At 41.8% G+C, this 18029-nt stretch overlaps 1 protein-coding gene across 2 annotated transcripts in view; it reads right to left on the bottom strand.

Moving 5' to 3' along the window:
- grid2 (glutamate receptor, ionotropic, delta 2) overlaps nt 1-18029 on the bottom strand; it is a 376215-nt gene that overhangs the window by 143681 nt on the left and 214505 nt on the right. The window lies entirely within an intron of this gene.

Raw genomic sequence — 18029 nt, forward strand, 5'->3', positions numbered from 1 at the left:
ATCTTTCAGGATGAACAGACCTTGTCTGCCCTGCACCCCTGGGTTCAGGGCATATTTCTGAGTATCTCAGAGTCTGATTCCACAGTGAACAGACATATTGTAGCTCTGTGGTGTAAAAACCCAGGTCTCCAACGTACGGGCAGTGTAGCCTCCAAAAAATCAATAAAGTTTGAAACAAATCAATAAAAGGAAAACTCTGACTAAAAAAAAGTACATTTGGCCAATTGTTTCTGCCTTTACCTGCCCTCTTTTTTTCGATCGACCCCAAGGTCGGCCCAAGCAAGCTCGGGCTTGTAGAAACACATCCCCCCTCCTGCCCTTTGAAACCCTTCCTCTGTTAACACCCTGCTTGTCCAAACCAACACATTTCTTCTGGTAGTCGTTTGCACGTCTACCTTCCAACTGTTGTCAAATCAGAGATACGGTCTTGCAGTATTTAGGTTTTGTCACTATTTTCATCTGCCTGACAGCAACACTGACTGCTGTGCCGTGTCCTTTGTATCATGCTGTTGTTTAACATCCCATCTCCTCAATATCCCCCTGATTCTGTCCCGCTGTTCCCCTTGTCCCTGGACGCCCCCATCCTCTCTGGTCTCTCTCTCTCTCTCTCTCTCTGGTGTCTCTCTCTCTCTGGTCTCTCCCTCTCTCTCTCATTGGCAGTTGGTCTGTATATGGTATTAAGTAAATATAATTAGATTTAGTAGCGAGTGGGAGTGACTGCCCCTGACTGAGATAAAAAAGTATACATAACATAAGGCAACTTAGTAAAACTAAGAACACAATGCATGTGAACACACACGCACAGAGGTTACTGAACTTGTTCAGTATGAAACATAATTGTGAAGCCAAGCGTGCAGAATCAGCCTGTGCAGAACATAGCTAAGACTAACCCACAGACACGACAATATGGAGTAAGGAGAACTGACTGAATGAGACGGGCAATTGGTGCTGAGCACAGAGAGTATGTTGGAGACATGGTTGTGTTCGTGACCACCTTGCGTGTGCCCCTAGGAGACTAAGGAAAGGCACGCAAGCATTCTTGGGTGAGGAACTTGTCAGCAAATTAGTAGCACGTACATATTACTCTACTTCTCCATAATGCGAATGCAAATGCAAATAATCACAATAACAACTTAATATTTTCCCTGTTATGTTGCTTTGTTTAAAACTGTCTTTTGCAAATAAAAGTAGTTATGTTTTTGTTCGATATCATATTCTAAAATAACAATATTCAACATTTGGGAAATAAATGTTGAATGTTCCACAAAATAATTAGCTTAGACCAAAATGATCACACTGAACAATAAAGGCAATTGATAGAATTATGATCATAAATGAGGCAACATTATGTTGTTCTTGTTGAACAATACACAGCGGTTATTCATTCTTCATATTTTAATAAAAGGGAAGAGTTATTAAAGCCAAGCGAGTCTTTGTGAATTGATGAAGATGATTAATAACTTGAAGCATCCATGAGGTTCATTTCTTACTATAGTCATCATAGTTGAAGTCTCAACTATGCAGCATTATTAAACCTGTGCATGCACCAATTCAATAATGTTTGTGTGTGCATGTGTGTGTGTGTGTGTGTGTGTGTGTGTTTGTGTGGGGGTGTGTGTCGGTATGTGTTTGTATTTGTGTGTCTGTGTGTGTATATGTGTCTGCATGTGTGTGTTTGTGCGGGTATGTCCATCTGTGGTTTAATCTTCTAATATTTAGAATAGCAAAGTTGAATGACCCCAACATAACTCACATCTCCATTCCATATTAATACCCAGTGGTCATGCTAATCAGCGCTTTACTGCATATGCAGTAATGTAGCTATGACCATTAGCCTGGCCTTTTCAAGGCTTAAGCAAATGGAAGGCTTTGCTAATCCAGTACTTATTAGGGCACTTTCGAGAATTAGCACCCTCATCCACTTCCTACATCACCCATTTGTACATCGGCAGGGTGCCCCCTAAGCACCAGTCTCATTAGAACTCTCTGCTAATGACTTAAAGGCTCGGATGCGTTAGCCTAGCACTGTGTTGCATCCCTGTGAAGTACAGTGAGGAAAGCAAAGGGTTTGAGGCCAACGCTAACCTAGTGGAGCACGGCACTTGAAGCAGCTGTGGGTGCCTGTAGTGACCTTGCAGCGCTCAGAGGTCAACCACAGTGGAGCCGAAATAAGTTGAGCATGTAAACACCTTTTAATGATGGGTCGGTTTGGGTGTTGGTGTGTTGTTCAGGCTTTGGTGCATTTTTTTTGGTTGTGTGTGTGTGTGTGTGTGTGTGTGTGTGTGTGTGTGTGTGTGTGTGTGTGTGTGTGTGTGTGTGTGTGTGTGTGTGTGTGTGTGTGTGTGTGTGTGTGTAAGCACGGGTGTGGAAGATTAACAAAAAAAAGATGGAAAGACGGGGGAAAGAGTGAGAGCGATAGCGAAAGAGAGTTAATATGTCAATTTGTGTGTGGTCGTTGGAGCATGTTTTTGACCGTTCTCTACCTTGTCCAGCTGTCAAAATAAATGGACTGCAAGCACTTCAACTGCAACCAGGTGTGACAAAGTCCGCCCTCTATCTCAGCTTCTTCAAGCAAATCCACTCTCATCTCGCTCGTTCCATCTCTATTTCGCCAACACACACACACACACACACACACACACACACACACACACACACACACACACACACACACACACACACACACACACACACACACACAGGTACAGGGGCATAACTTCATTGTACGGCAGCCTACAATGACCGCGGACCAAAATGAGCTCCCCTTATGTGCAGTATCACAGAGAGTGGAGCTGCATGTGAACCCCATTGGCTTTTGGGTTAGTATGTAGCTTTCATATTTATTGTAGCTATTGGAGAAGCCAAAATCAAGAGATAAAATGACTTTGGAGCTGATTAAAAATATAGAAGCAGTCAGTAGGCACTTATGAGTCTGCCCCAAACATGTTTATCTTAAACACCAGAATCGCAGCGTGTCCAGGTTCACCCTAGTTAATAGTTAACTACAACAACAAGATGCCCACTACTTCAGTGTATTTTCCCCTTGTTTTTAAGAGAATACCAAAAAGGTCTCAATAGTCAGGGGTGCACATAACTTCTTTATAGAGTTACTCAGTTGAGTACCAGGAGATGGTTTTGTACGCACCCCAGACATAGCTCCACACGTATCAGTTTCACAGAGGTTTTTTGCGTCACCTTTTTTTTTTATCAAACTGCCGCAGCTCGACCACGGAGCGTTTGATTATCTGACAAAAGGAACGTTGCGATCAGCTGAATTTGCGCACTTCTCCAGTGTGTGCGCGGTGGACAGCGCACACAGCGCACATGAGCGCACGTTTCATTGAGCTTATCATTCGTTTCGAGCCACGGCACATCTTGGCGCCACTTTTTCGAAAAAAAAACATTTTCTTCTGCTCCGGCTCCATTTGCCTTTTCTTGCAAGTGGCGAACGCACAAGTAGCTGCTCAATGTATTTTGTTGTTTCGTTTTTTTCGTTCTCCCGTAAGTTACGCAAAAGCGCTTTAGTTACGCACAAGTGACGTTACGCATCCCCGGTTATGGCCGCGCATGCGTACTTGCGTACCAGTTATGTGCGCCCCTGTAAATAGTACTGTGACCGTAGTTTAGTGTGTATAAAATATGCCAGAAAAAAGAATAATGAAACAAAAAGGGATGTTTTGTTTTTCTGAAAATGTACTGGCATGCATGTGCGTGTGGATGTGTTTGTGTGTGTAGGTGAGACAGGGATGGGGGCTCGAGCCATCAGCATATGACAGAAAGATATTCAGTTAAATCCTGTGCTTCCGGCCAGATAGAAATGTTCCTTTTGTGTCCTCAAGCCTTCACATGTTTAGATCAACATGGAGGTACATAACTTCCATTGCAACAGGTTGGGGGAATGAGAGGAGGAAAAGACGAACTTGAAGGGTTGGGAAAGGCAAAAACGTTGTTCCTCAAAACAATATGAATGTTTCCTAGCCTCAGGCTGTTGTCATAGAAAACTCTCCTCTACATGCTGATTTTCCTCACATAACACACACACACACACACACACACACACACACACACACACACACACACACACACACACACACACACACACACACACACACACACACACACACACACACACACACACACACACTCAAACAGACAACCAAACACACAGACAACCAAACACACACACACAGAAACACACAGTTATTTTTATTATTTTTACCTTGAGTGAAAGGCCATGTTTAATAAAGTTCTATATTGTACAGAGCAAATGAACGTGGTCTGTCCTCCGGTCTTTGTCCATCAATGTTAGACTACAAAAACCCTCTCTCTCTACATCTTACCTCGATTATATGCCCTTCCATAGCAGTGGGTGGGGTTTAACCGAGCGCTGCTATCAAACGCACCAGATTAATATATCTTTAAACTCCAGCCCCGCCAAATGACCCTCCACGCCCCTAAGCTTTAGAAATTCCTTTTCCGCCCGCATCTGCCCTTCCCGCCTCATTTCCCTCTCCGTCCACTATGTCTCTTCCCCGTTTCCATCCTTCCTGGGCTCCGTCCGTCCTGGCTCTACCTTTGTCTGGGGACATCACTCCATTTCGGTAAGCTCATTGGCTACGGTCACCATTTTGAAAAGACCAATGGATGTTCTGTCGGACGTTTCCTGGAACTCCTCAATGTCTATTGTCTTTATCCCTTTGTTGAACCCATCGCTTTCAACTGGAACAAATACACTTTATTCAGGGAGAATTTCCACGTTGCAAAACTCCATAGCGCAGTTCATAGTGCAGATGTTTAGAAGTCAATGTGAATGACCCTTTTCGACATTATTATAAGAAGAAAAAAGACCTTCCAAATAAGGAAATGGTTTGGATAAATATAATTTAAAAAACACAAATACAGTGGTTGACCGTACATATAAATGACTTGATGGTCAATGTTTGATGGCTTTAACATGCTTATGCAAATTGTAAATCTACCAGCACACACAAATCCATCAAATCTAAATTCCACATTTTCCTTTCTTCTATTTCCCTCTGCTTCTGCCTCTTAATTCCCAAATGCAACAGTCCTTCGCTTTCTCTTGCGGCACAATATATGCATGTTTTTTTCCTTCAAATCCTTCCCTAGTCCCTCTCTTCACTCGCTCGCTCTCTCCATCCATGGGGACAGGCTGTTTTTCTCAGCATCCAGGTTGTGTACGTTCCAGAGTGTGGGAGATTAATGTCTGGAGATCCTCCCTGGAGAGGCATACACTTCTTCTCTTTTACTGCTGTCACTTTTTTTTCTCAGCAGATTGGTCCCCTAACACAGTATATGCCCCCCCCCCCCCAACCCTCCCATCCACAAACACAAACACTCTCCCAACTCTCTGCTCTCTCGATCTTACTCACTCTCTCTCCCCCTCTCTCTCTATTTCTTGTGTGCTAAAATCACTCCCCTGCCCATACTAACACTAGCCCTCATCCTCTTCATTGATTCAAAGTCTCGAATGAGCTGTTGAAATACATTACCACTCACAGAATCTATTCAAACCCACCCAGATACACAACAAAATACTTTCTCTCACTCCCTATTGTCTTTGTTTTACACAGCTCTCCTTGCGTGCCAGGGTAATGGCCTATTTGTCAATGCTTTAATCATATTTAGAGAATGGACTGGATGGTGTTCATCGCTAATGACTTGATGTTTTGCTGTTTTTATTTTGTGTGTACACGCGGCAGATGTCGCGCTCTCCAAATCACCGTCGAGACACAGGGACGCAACCATGGGCAAGTGTATGTATGAACGAGCAGCAGATCCAAAACGCCATGCAAATTCGAAAAGCACAAGGGCATTAATGGAAAACACAAATGCAAAAGCCACAACTCAACTGAAAAAGTCACAACATTAATGCAAAAGCGTCAAAAGAACTGCAAAATCAGTTCTCAAGTAATCTGCAGCAAGACAAGTTAGCGTTAATCGACGTTGACATGAAATGGTGGAAACTGTATAGAGTGTTAATTGCTTAGCTTTGCCTACACATGTGAAAGAGTGAAATGTTTTTCCGTTTGCAGAGTTTCATTACAGATTACAATGAAGGGCTTTGACTTTTTGTGGATTTAACTTGCATTCTGAAATGACGTTCTGTAGTTCATGTAGCAAAAACATCAACTTCTTGTATGACGTTGATTAGCCTGGCACCATTGATGTGATGTTATAAAGATTAATTATATTTTAATGAGGCTTACGCTATCCACTTACTGTATGAGTATATAATAGTCTGCACGCAATAATAGTCGGTGGGGTTAGGGAATTGTGTTGTGGCTTTGGTAGTTGAGTTGCAACTTTTATATTTGTGTTTTCTGTTCATGCAATTTTGTTTTTCAAATATGCCAAGCGTTTTGGAAAGCAGTCTGTTAAGCACGTCTCGGCCCCAGTTCAGTTGTTCAGATTTTTCTTTCCAAGAATTTTGATCTGTTCAGTATTCCTTATGTGTTTCTTAATTATTCATTTTAATTAAGAGTCATTTTGATCCTAAAGCCACTGAGCAGATTGTGGGATCGAAAACATGTCATGATGTGATCAGATGCAACCTAAATGTGAAAGAAACAGGACACATCTGGATAAACGTTAACAAATACATCCTTCAACTTCTGTTGAAAAGTGTATAAGAAAACAGTGGGAAAAGCTAACAAGATCAAAAATGCAATTATCTCCCTTACATAGTATCTCTAATTGTGTACGCCGTGATTATAGAGAGAATAGCCACCCAATCTGAGGCAGACATCTGCCGTGTATAGCACAATCAACCTTCTATTAAAACACGACTGCTTATGACTCATAGCTTGACGAACGACGCCCATGCCTCAGACTGCAGTGTTCCACCATCCAAGGACATCGCATATGGAAATAACCAATACCATGGGGTGAAATGGGCTGGGGATGAGGAGAGGGAAAGATCCAGATTGAGGAGGGATTGGGAGGGGTGCGAATGAGGCCGATTTATATCGGCAAGAGAAGTTCCAAATCGATTGAATGCAGATCAGTTTTGGGTGAAAGAAAAAAGGATGTTAAAATGTTACCGCCCCTCTACATCATATATGAATAAATCTACACTTTGTTCTTTAAAGTCATTTAAATATTGAGAGGAGGTACAAAAACCAAAACAGATCACGAGAATCATGAACAAATGCTTGGCACAGTGGAACAAGGAAGAGGAGGAGAAGGAGGAGGTGGAGAAGGTAGCTACATCATGCATTATGGAGATATTGTGGAGGAAGATCCATACTGATAGATGGCTTTATGTGAGCTACTTTAATTAAGGGGAAGCCTGCTGAATTACTGACCCCTACTGGAACAGAAGGAGGACGAGGAGATTCACAGTAGGAGCAGAAAGAGTGGCAGGGCATTGTGGGGGGTTGGGATGGAGACAAGGGTGGGCGCAGAGAGGGTAGCTGGTTGTGGCGACATACATGTAATGGTTGTGAATACATAAACAGTGCACTAATACTCACAGGACTTCTTCAACCAACCAATGTTTTCGTCACATCTCGCCCACTTTGTTGATTGTTTCACTCCCTGTCCTTATGTTTCTGTGTCTCTGATTGTCAATCACTCACTTTAATTGCTTTCACCTGTCCCTCATTAACTTCCCCCTCCTAGTGTATTTAGTCAGCGTGTTAACCTTCCTCTGTGCCACTTCGTCTTTGTTCTTTGTATGAAGCGTCTCAGCACTGATGTCTGCCCGTTTACCCCCGACTACGTCTTTGCCTTCTCCCTGGCGGATTGTTTGCCTGATCTACAACTGACTACCAGTGTACCGACCAACTACTCCTTGGTATTATCCCTGCTGGATTGTTTGCCTGATCTACAACTGATTTCCCACCGACCTATCCGCTAGTAAAGCCATTCTTTCTACACTGATTTCTGCCTCCTGAGTGCTTCTGAGTCCTGCTTCCCCCGCTGCTCACCCAGCCGTTGAAGTTCATGCAATTGAGATATACAGCAATGGGTCAAATTATTTTTATCCCATTTTTATCACACTATTTCATCTGAAAGAGGATGCAATTGTAAACACCATTGTTGGCACAGTAAATAAAAAAACAGGAAATAATTCTCTAACACCAAGGCCAGTGGTTCTCAAACCGCGTACCACCACAGAAAATATTTGTCTTCCGAAGTAGCACCATTATGATAAATACGTATGTTGTTATTATAAAATATAACACACAGTAGCGTAGGCCTGCGGCTCTATTTAGTTACGCACATCTCATGCAGGAGGAAAATTGATTCTCCAAAATAATATTATTTATTGTTAGCCGTTGTCAGCTGTACAAAGTGGTATCACCATGCTTCATTTATGAAGTGGGAGGTCCCTGGAACGCAGAGGGGGGGTGGATCCGGCGACCTACGGGGCAGAGCAGTCTTCCGCGATCTGATCGCATTTTTCGAGCCGGATTACACAGTGCCATGTCACCAAATTATGACGATGTGCGGAGCGAGAAAATGTACAGCGAAGCAGCAGCCTCCCTCCGTGAGATCCTGTCCTTAGCGGAGAAAGTTGCCATCACCACCGATGCTTGGAAAGCGTTGATTTAGGAGTCGTGCGTCACGGTGACTTTTTTACCGACTGGGTTGTGCAGAGTGCGATCCTGCAGACCCGCTCCATGCCAGAGAGGCGCACTGCTGGAAAAATGAATTTTTGTTTCCAAATATTTATTTAAAAACGAAAATAGGCCTATCGGTTTTAATGTTAAATTAAATGGTTTTATATCTTAAACTAATTCCGTTGCAAAGAGGAGGTGCGCAGGATCAATATCCTAATTGAAAGGAGTTAGTCGGCCAACGCTGAGACATTTTGCCGATTGTAAATTACAGAAACAATGAAGACACAAGACCAAAAGTGATGCCATTTAAGATGCATCATGCTCTGAATCATTCACTAACATCCTTTCCAGAATATAAAACAGAATGGTCAAAGTAACAAACAATTAAAAGAACAACAAGAACATTATTTCACAACTATTTGCATGGGCTTTAAGCCTAACATTGTTTGAGGCAAATGTTGATGTTGTTAATGGATGTTTCGGAATGTTGGTCATGGTGTTAAGCCAATTAAGATTGAATTTGTTAGATTATAAGGAAGACTGAGGTCTATTTTCTAAAAGCTACATGCCACAGTGAGACTAGACAAACGACACTCACCACAATGGAAAAGTTAGCCCTAGCGAAACACTTATAAGATGGTTATTATTACACTGGTAGAGGGAGGGTGAAAAAATAAGTTTACTGATTGATTTGATTTAAAGAACGGCAGTGTCCAATCAAGAGAACTATTAATCAAACACAGAGCAAGGTAAACAAATCAACTAATGAATCAATCAGCCAAGCAACAAAATCTCCAGAGTGATCGATCCTTTAGCAATCTATTTTATTATAAATGTTCAACCCTCACAATGAAAGATGAAACAATGAATTGTAAATAACATTCATAAAAAGATTGAGCAAATTATGTATGTTCCTCAACCCTTTAAAGAGATCTTTATCTCATCAGGCCTGCTTACACTTTAAACAGCTAATTTGGTGTGGGAATAATATTAGAGGTAATGCAATATTGTGAAACTGAGATTAACAGTTCCTATCCTACATTGGTCATGGAAAACCAAGCTGCCTATTGCCAAATATGAAAACATGGAATAATGTGCTTTGATGGGCTTTGTGATCCACCAGCTCTGATGGTTGGTGTACATGTAGTCCCTCTTTGTACACTGAGGTGCTATGCAATGAAGATATACCTGTATATAATGAATGGTAAGGAATCGGCAGAGACACCATGATACAATATGACAACATATTATGATATTTTGATTCTGTAAAAATTGCAATTGTATAAATATTGCAATATGTATTTTGGCGTTTTCATCATTTCTGTGGTTTATTCTCCGGGTATAAAGTTGGAGTACGGATTCTAGTGATCCGCTGGAGTCTGCCATTGTTTTTAATATGAAGGTTGCTGAACAAATCACAACATAGTGTAACGAAAGCGGAAAATCGTGATTCACATTTTCGCCTCACCCCTAATACAAATAGCATAGATTGTTAGATACATAGTTTGTGTGTGTGTGCGTGTGCGTGTGCGTGTGTGTGTGTGTGTTGGTTGTATACCCTAACTGACTCTGGACAAAGCCCATTGACGTGTAAAAAACAAAAACAAAGATAACACATTTTATTTCAGAAAATTTGAACTTTTACCATATTGCTTTAGCCTGGGAACTAGACGTTTCATCACATAACTGTTGATATTTTTGCGGATATATTTTATATGTCAGCGTATTATGTGTCCCGGGCGAGCCAAACGATTTAATGAAGGTTACATAACAGTTGTTGCCCACTTGCTGATTGATTGCTGACACCATGAGATAGATAGATAGATAGATAGATAGATAGATAGATAGATAGATAGATAGATAGATAGATAGATAGATAGATAGATAGATAGATAGATAGATAGATAGATACTTTAATAATCCCAGAGGGAAATTATTTATAATATACATTATGAATATATATATATATATATATATATTATTACTGTCTTAACTAGCTAACTAAGTATCTTCTATTTCATAAAATATTGTTTTTTCTTTTAAAGAGAGATTGAAGTGATTGCTGAAAGATGCAGACTCCTGCTTGTAGCAAATTCAAAATCATTCAGGAAATCAATATAAGATTGCGAGCTTGACCGATTCTTCAAGTCACGCGTGAGGATATTCACAATTCTTGCAGTTCACATTAATTACGATAATGGAAATTCCCAACGATCAACTAATTGGGATTTCATCACGTCGCTATTATTAATACTTTGTATTGTCTTTTGCAACACAGTTGACATTCTTTGCTATTATGATGAGACCCACTGAGCTTTTTATTATGGCTGCATAGCCAGGATACCTTCTGATGTACATCACAGCCTCAGAACAGCACCCATTCAAGAAAATACAAGAATCCCAATGGCTACAGCCAAACGTGAATTCAAAATGGTTATTCTCTGCACATCGCAGAGTGGAGGGATAATTATCTGTAACAAGCACCAAGATAGCACACTATGACATGCAATAGAAAGAAGAAGGTATGTCTTAACTATGTTTTTGACCTTTGCTTTTCAGCTTTGTATTCCGTTGCCATTCCATATTTTAGTCCATTTAATCATATCAAATTCATATTTTCTTTCCGCCATTATTCATGTTTTTCATTATATTGTCGGATGTTCAAAAGGGAGGACATTTTCTTGCTGGAATAATAATGCTCTCTGTTTGCATGGCCACTGAACAATGTATGTTTCAATTGTCCATTCTTCTTCTTTGTGTTCCTTCATATCAAAAGGTAACCCTACATGCAAAGACTCAGACAAAAGCATCAGCTAATGACACAGACCGAATAACTTTCTGACATACAAAGGGGTGACGTACTGGAGGCTTGGTTCAGGTTGAAGAACTACAGCCTGGTCATGGGCTAGGATAAAGACAATACATGAAATACACAAAACAAGATGAACAAAATACAGAATTAAGAGTTTCAGGGGCCTCGCTGAAAGCTATGACAACCTGTTTTCTAATTGTTCTCAAAAGAGGAAGGGCGTTGCATCCGAGTACATTAACAATTAGTTTGTGTCTGGTGTGTGTGTGTGTGTGTGTGTGTGTGTGTGTGTGTGTGTGTGTGTGTGTGTGTGTGTGTGTGTGTGTGTGTGTGTGTGTGAGTGAGTCAGAGAGGGAGAGATAGAGAGAGACAGATGGTAAGCCCCCTGTGAAGGTCTGGGGAGGAGATGGGAGTTGGGGAGTGATGTGTTTCAAGCTGAAACAAGAACTGCTCAACAAGAACTCTCTGTTGTCATTCTGTTGATTCATAATTGAATGAGAAAGTGTTTGCAGCCTCGCAATCACCCTGTGTGGAAATCGAATGGAATTCTCTGTTTGTCTCTTTCCTTTGGTCCTATGGGCCAACTCCATGGAATCACTTGGTCTGGCAATGACTGAAACTGGGCGGGTGACAAATGCCAATTTGTGATTAAAATTGATGGTATTTGGAAACAATGTTAATCATTTTGGTCTGTTTCGTTCCACCTTTGATAGGCAAATGAGCAGCCCTTGGCGAAAAGAGACATGATTTTACATCATCCAACCCTGTTCCATCATCGTACCAGCGAGAAACAAATGTGTGTGATGAATTTGCGGGACACAGTCGAGGAGCTCTTGCACCGTGTCCATACGAATGTAAATACATCTGAAAACATTTTTTCCCTGTTTAGGTAGTAAAATCTACACTAAAATGCAATTATTTTCCCAACCAAGCTGAGAAGACGGGCTCAGGGATTCCTACGTACGGGGGACTGAAGAATACGGTTCCGTGTCAGATTGTTCCAATTTAAGTTCAGTGATGTTTTTGTTTGCCACAAAATAATCAATTAGAATTTTATAATAGACAAAGGCTAACGCGCATGTGAGATAATCCAGATTTCACCAGATATCACCAGGCAGCTGGATATGCAGAATTCATGACCACAATCTACTCCCGCTTGTGGCAGTCATTCCTTGGTATAACCAGCGCAAGTGAAGAGGCTGTGTACAACCCTGGACTGACTGACTGTTGTCATCCCCCCCGCACTGGCATGTGGACAAACAAACCGGGAGGATTGAGAACAAGGCAACTGTGTTTAAGTTGTAATGCAACAATAGTGGAACAAAATAATGATAAATAAAGCTTTTGTCGGCGCGGTTACTGAGTGTAACCAACAGCTTGGTGGGAATAGGCTGAGCGGAGCGCCAGCCCTCTGCTGGCTGTCAGACCCACAAACGGACGAACACACACACACACCAATTAATCAAGAAAATATAATTGTGTCTCGTAGTAAGAAAAGACCAATCCCATTAAAATGTGACATGGAGAAAAAGTATAAAAACGAAAATTGTCATTTGTGTCTTGTTTCTCTAAGTAGTCTTATTGTTGTTTTGATGCACCAAATCTTTTCTCTAAATGTTATTTTGATGTTTATATCAAAACACTGATTGACTTTAATAAGCTGGAAAATATCTACTGTTTGGTATAACCCCTTCCGATTGAAAACCCTTTCCACTGGCTGAAAACAAGGAATCATATCTGTTCTAATAACCCAAAATACCGCTCTTTGTCTGCTGGTGCTGCTATCGCTGCAGTTTAGTTATTGTTCAAACATTCACCAGGACTATTTAAAAAAAGAAACACACAGGCACCCACACTCCAAGCACTGCAAAGTCATAAGCGATTTGCAAAAAAAGTCCAGTGTATATCTCAAGAGTTTGTTTCATTTATCTCTCCACTTTTCTTTCATCTGTGGTAACATAGCATGTGCTCCACATGTTCAAGCCACAGCTGCTGCTTAGCACACTAGTTGTGCAGTAATAAGCGACGTGGGCCTTGGTGAGCCTGCCCAGACCGGCAGCTGATCCCTGTTAATCAACAACACCCCACCATTCTTTCACCACCCTAATAGCTTCTCATCAAAAGACCCTCTAAGCTCACACCACTGGGCCCATCTTCTTTGTCCCTTGTGTCCACATATAAAGCAGTTGGTGTTTATGTAGCGCGTTACTCGTCGTCATTACCACAGTGAGTGCTTCATAATTAATGCCTCTGATAGGAGGAGGAAAGCAGAGAAGAGATAGAGATTTAAAAAGAGCTTCATTTATACCAAGGGAAGTAATGCCCTGCTGAAAACAGAAACAAATCAGTCAAGGCAAGTCGGTTACAAGTTAATTCCAAGTTGACAATCAAGTCCCCCCCCCGCGCGCTAGCTACGTGACTGCCAGAATGAATAATACTGAGGACAAAAGGATGAGTGGAATTCTGACTTGAATCTGTGCAATGACTTGTCAATTAACCATTGTGTGTTCTTATAGAATACTAATAACAACTCTTTGTCTGATGTTTTCATGCTGAGAAAGCTGAAAATAATTACAAATTAATAGACAAACATAACGCTTATAAATATGTTTTTAACATTCCCATTTTTTCTTAAATGATAAGAAGTCAAAAATAAAAATTAAAACAAATTGACGATTTGTACTTGTTTTTAAAATGACTGGTAATTGATATGAGACCTGCATTTCCTAAATGGATGAAACACAAATTAAGCCGATTAATCCCAACACTTAACCGTCTGCTTCATGAATTGTAGGCAAAAAAAGACATTCATCAGGCCGTTTTACAGGAAGTAAGCAGTGGGCGATTTGGGTTAAATCTGGCTAAGCCCTGGTTCTCATTCAGTCGCTGCTTCACCTTGCATGGTGTGTTAATCCAGCACAGAGATGGCGAAATCTGCACAGCTGGGCTGAGCTGGTTCAGTTTGCACATGTACTCAAGTGTGTGTGTGTGTGTGTGTGTCTGTGTATGTGGGTGTGTATTGTGCATGTGTTTGCAAAAAAGCATTCCATTACACTTATGTCTGCACCGAGGGTAATTTCCTGACGCTCAATGCTGTTAAAAGCAGATACATTGCTGCTAAGCCAATATCTTCAACAAACAGACTGAACACTTGTCACTGCAGCTTATGTCAATATGAGTTTTAAATGGAGATCAAGGAGGCACCTTGCGGGCTTGTGCAGATGCCCAAACACAGTCACTGTGCGAGAGAGAACATCATTAAGCCTGATAAATACACTCATGCTCTGCCCATCTGTTTTGGTGTGCATCACTACAAAAATAATGTGTCTGACTGCGTCTGATTCAAGTTTGCTACTTTTCTGGAAATCTGATATGAATCTAATATAGGATAATTCAGTGAGAACCTTTTGGAAATAGAATCGTCACCTTGGTCGTCTCTCGTGGTCTTGTTAAGATGCAATCACTATCCAAGTAGGATGTGGTAAAAAAAAAAAAAAAAAAAATTCGGATTTAAAGAAAAAACCTGTAACCTACCTGAATAGAACCAAATTACGATTAAAAAAGGACGGTGGTCGTAGTTTATTGTTAAGTAAATCCTGGTTCAGGATTTTTAGCCTTCGTCAAATAGAGTGCAACTTCTTATGGGGAGGTAGTTCCGTTCTCACCTCGGAGACAGCAGTGATCTTCAGCAAACACACCCATGATAAGAGTCTCGTTGAGGAAGTCATTGATCGCCCCCGAGTGGGCCAGACAAATAGCAACCAGCAAGACCTGCTTGCAAGGCTGCCCACGCATTAACTTTGAAAGCATACTATACTTATTTGTTCTGCTTCAGTTATGGTATATACACTATCCTAAAGCCACATTTATACCAAATGAACATCTAGCAAACAAAGCACACACATTTCACACTGCCATGAACATGCTGTGTCCCCTAAGGCAGTATTAGAAATAATAACATCATCAAATTATATCCACATGCATCACTATTTTTCACATCTCCACAGAACCAAATTGCCTTTCAGCATACCATTAACATCATTACATGATGGAATACGGTAATTTGTTCATGTACAACAAATTGCAAGGCAATACTTTTGAAACATATAAAAAATGTATAATGGAAATATAATATTAAGTTGTGACTCGCAAACACAATCATAGTGCATGTGATGCAATTGTCACAGTCAATTGCCCGGCTTTATTTCCTTTACTTTAATCTCGATGTCCCTAAGCTGTATATAGACCAATTGCGACTTTGTTAACATTATCTGTAACATCTGTATTGGTTCCTCCCATGATAATGAGTTAATTTGATGCACCTGATTTACGTAAATTCTGGATAGTGAACAGGGGAAGCTGACCTTAAAAGATGTGCCTCAGTGGCTGGGATCAAACAAACTCCAGAGCTTGCAGTCGATTTTGTTTTATTTCATCAAATGAGAACAAAGGTTGAAACATTTCAACCCTGGTGCGTTAAAACACCTGCTGAGTTTGCATTTCTGGATATATAGGTGGGAGAAAGTCCATGAGGGTCATATCTAAAACCATAATAGAAAGAGTAGCCGTCAAAAATAAATAAATGTGTTTAAGATGGTAACGTGATTTGTGAAGAAAACCAAACAGACGTTTTTGAGAGACAAACACAACACCCACACACATCCTACTCCCTCCGTGAACACGCACACATCATGAAACGTCCTGCGTCGACCAGGTCAAAGCTCTTTCAATGGACTGGCTCAACATTCCCCTGATTTCCCTTCCAACTTCCATCCATATACTTTTCTTCCTTTGATTCATAATCTCCCCCGCCCCCACTTCCTCCTCCGCTCCCCTTCTCAGCTGGCTAACATGGACCAGCGTGACTTGCACATCCCACTCCCGGCCACCTGTCTGTTCTCCTTATGTTCACACGCGTGTTTCCCAGCGACGTCCTGTGCCCGGCCCCAGTGCTCCTGAGCGCAGGAAGCAGGCCAGATGCTCTGCGTTCAGTGCTTTCACCCGGGCCGGCTGTCAGCGAATTCAAGGGCGTCAGCAGCCCTGGTGGTTCCCTCAGTCGACCAGGTGTCCTCACATAGGCCCCGAGTCAGCACGCAGGGAACCTCCATCCGGTGGCACATGAGTCACCAGCAAGGCTCGGGCGCCCACGTAGGCACACAACTATGCATGCACACACACACGCACACAAACACACAACCATGCACACACAAACACACACACACACATGCTAGAACTCACAAACACAACTATGCACACACACACACACACACACACACACACACACACACACACACACACACACACACACACACACACACACACACACACACACACGGACGTCGATGTCTGTCTTGGTTGAAGCGTTGCCACAATTTGTCAAATGCCGCTTTTCCACCGCACATGTAGCTCGACTCGACTCGACTCGACTCGACACGGCAGCAGCACGGGTCGTTTTCCACCGCAAATAGTACCTCCTGGATGTGGGCGGGGTCGGCTGCGCGAAAGGGCCGTGACGTATTTTTGTACGCGACGCAAACAACACCTACGCAACCCACACATGGAGAGAACCCACATAACAACAATGGAGGACATCGATAACATTACTATTATTAGCTGGCATGTTGAAGAAGTTGAAGAAGTGGAATATGTTGGCTGCGGCGCTGCTATGGCTGTTACCAGCATGGTTGCCATGTCGCTCTCGTGACTTCGTCACACTCTCTGGCCAATCAGTGGCCGGCCATCTGCCGACGTCACCTTTTAGCATCGGCTCAGCCGCTTGGAACCTAGAGCGAGGCGGTAGGCCTACTAGAAAAAGCAGCCACTTCAGGTACCAGATACCATGTTTTCGCGGTGGAAACGCAAAAAATGCGAGCTGAGTCGAGTCGAGTCGTGTCAAGCTGGTACCATGCAGTGGAAAAGCGGCAAAACACATGTTTTCATGTTTTACAGACATTGGTCGTATCGCTACATTTAAGAGAAAACGTGCTGCTAGTTCTGGTACATGTTAGGGTGTGAGGCATTTAGTAAATATCATTTGCCACACAGAAATGGAAGACTGTATTCTTTGAAAACAACATTTATGACCTATTATTTTCCCTCCATTGTCAATATTTGGTATGCTACCCCCACAACCCTTTAAATTGCCACAACTTAACAAGGCCAGTGAATATCCAAAATAGCATGTTTTTTCTTTCTGTCCTTCTCCTTTCTCCGTTATTTTTTAACAATCACTCTAAATAAGCTTTTAAGACAAACAAAGTAAGTAACAACCAACAGCAATCCTTCCAATTTTAGTATCAGGCAAATTCAGCAGGGCCAACAGTAATTGAACAGTTTGTGTCTGGAACTTCACAAACACACAGCAACACCCGAAGCAGACAAAATAGCATTACTATGGCTTGATGGTTACTGCGGTAACAATATCACAGTCTAAAAAGACTGTGATCCCATTTAGGCACGGTGGCAGACCCATGGGATCCTGTCTGCGTGCGTCTAGGAGCAAATTTCCTCTCTGTTAGTCTGAGTAGTAAGACAAGGTGGGAAGTGAAAATCGACTTCAAGCAACAGCTGCATTGATTTTATTTTTGGTGTTATTCTTCCCAACCCTTTCCACCCTCTTTTTTGGAAACTCT

Source organism: Gadus morhua, chromosome 6, assembly GCF_902167405.1.
Source record: "Gadus morhua chromosome 6, gadMor3.0, whole genome shotgun sequence".
In the NCBI taxonomy this organism is placed as follows: domain Eukaryota; kingdom Metazoa; phylum Chordata; class Actinopteri; order Gadiformes; family Gadidae; genus Gadus; species Gadus morhua.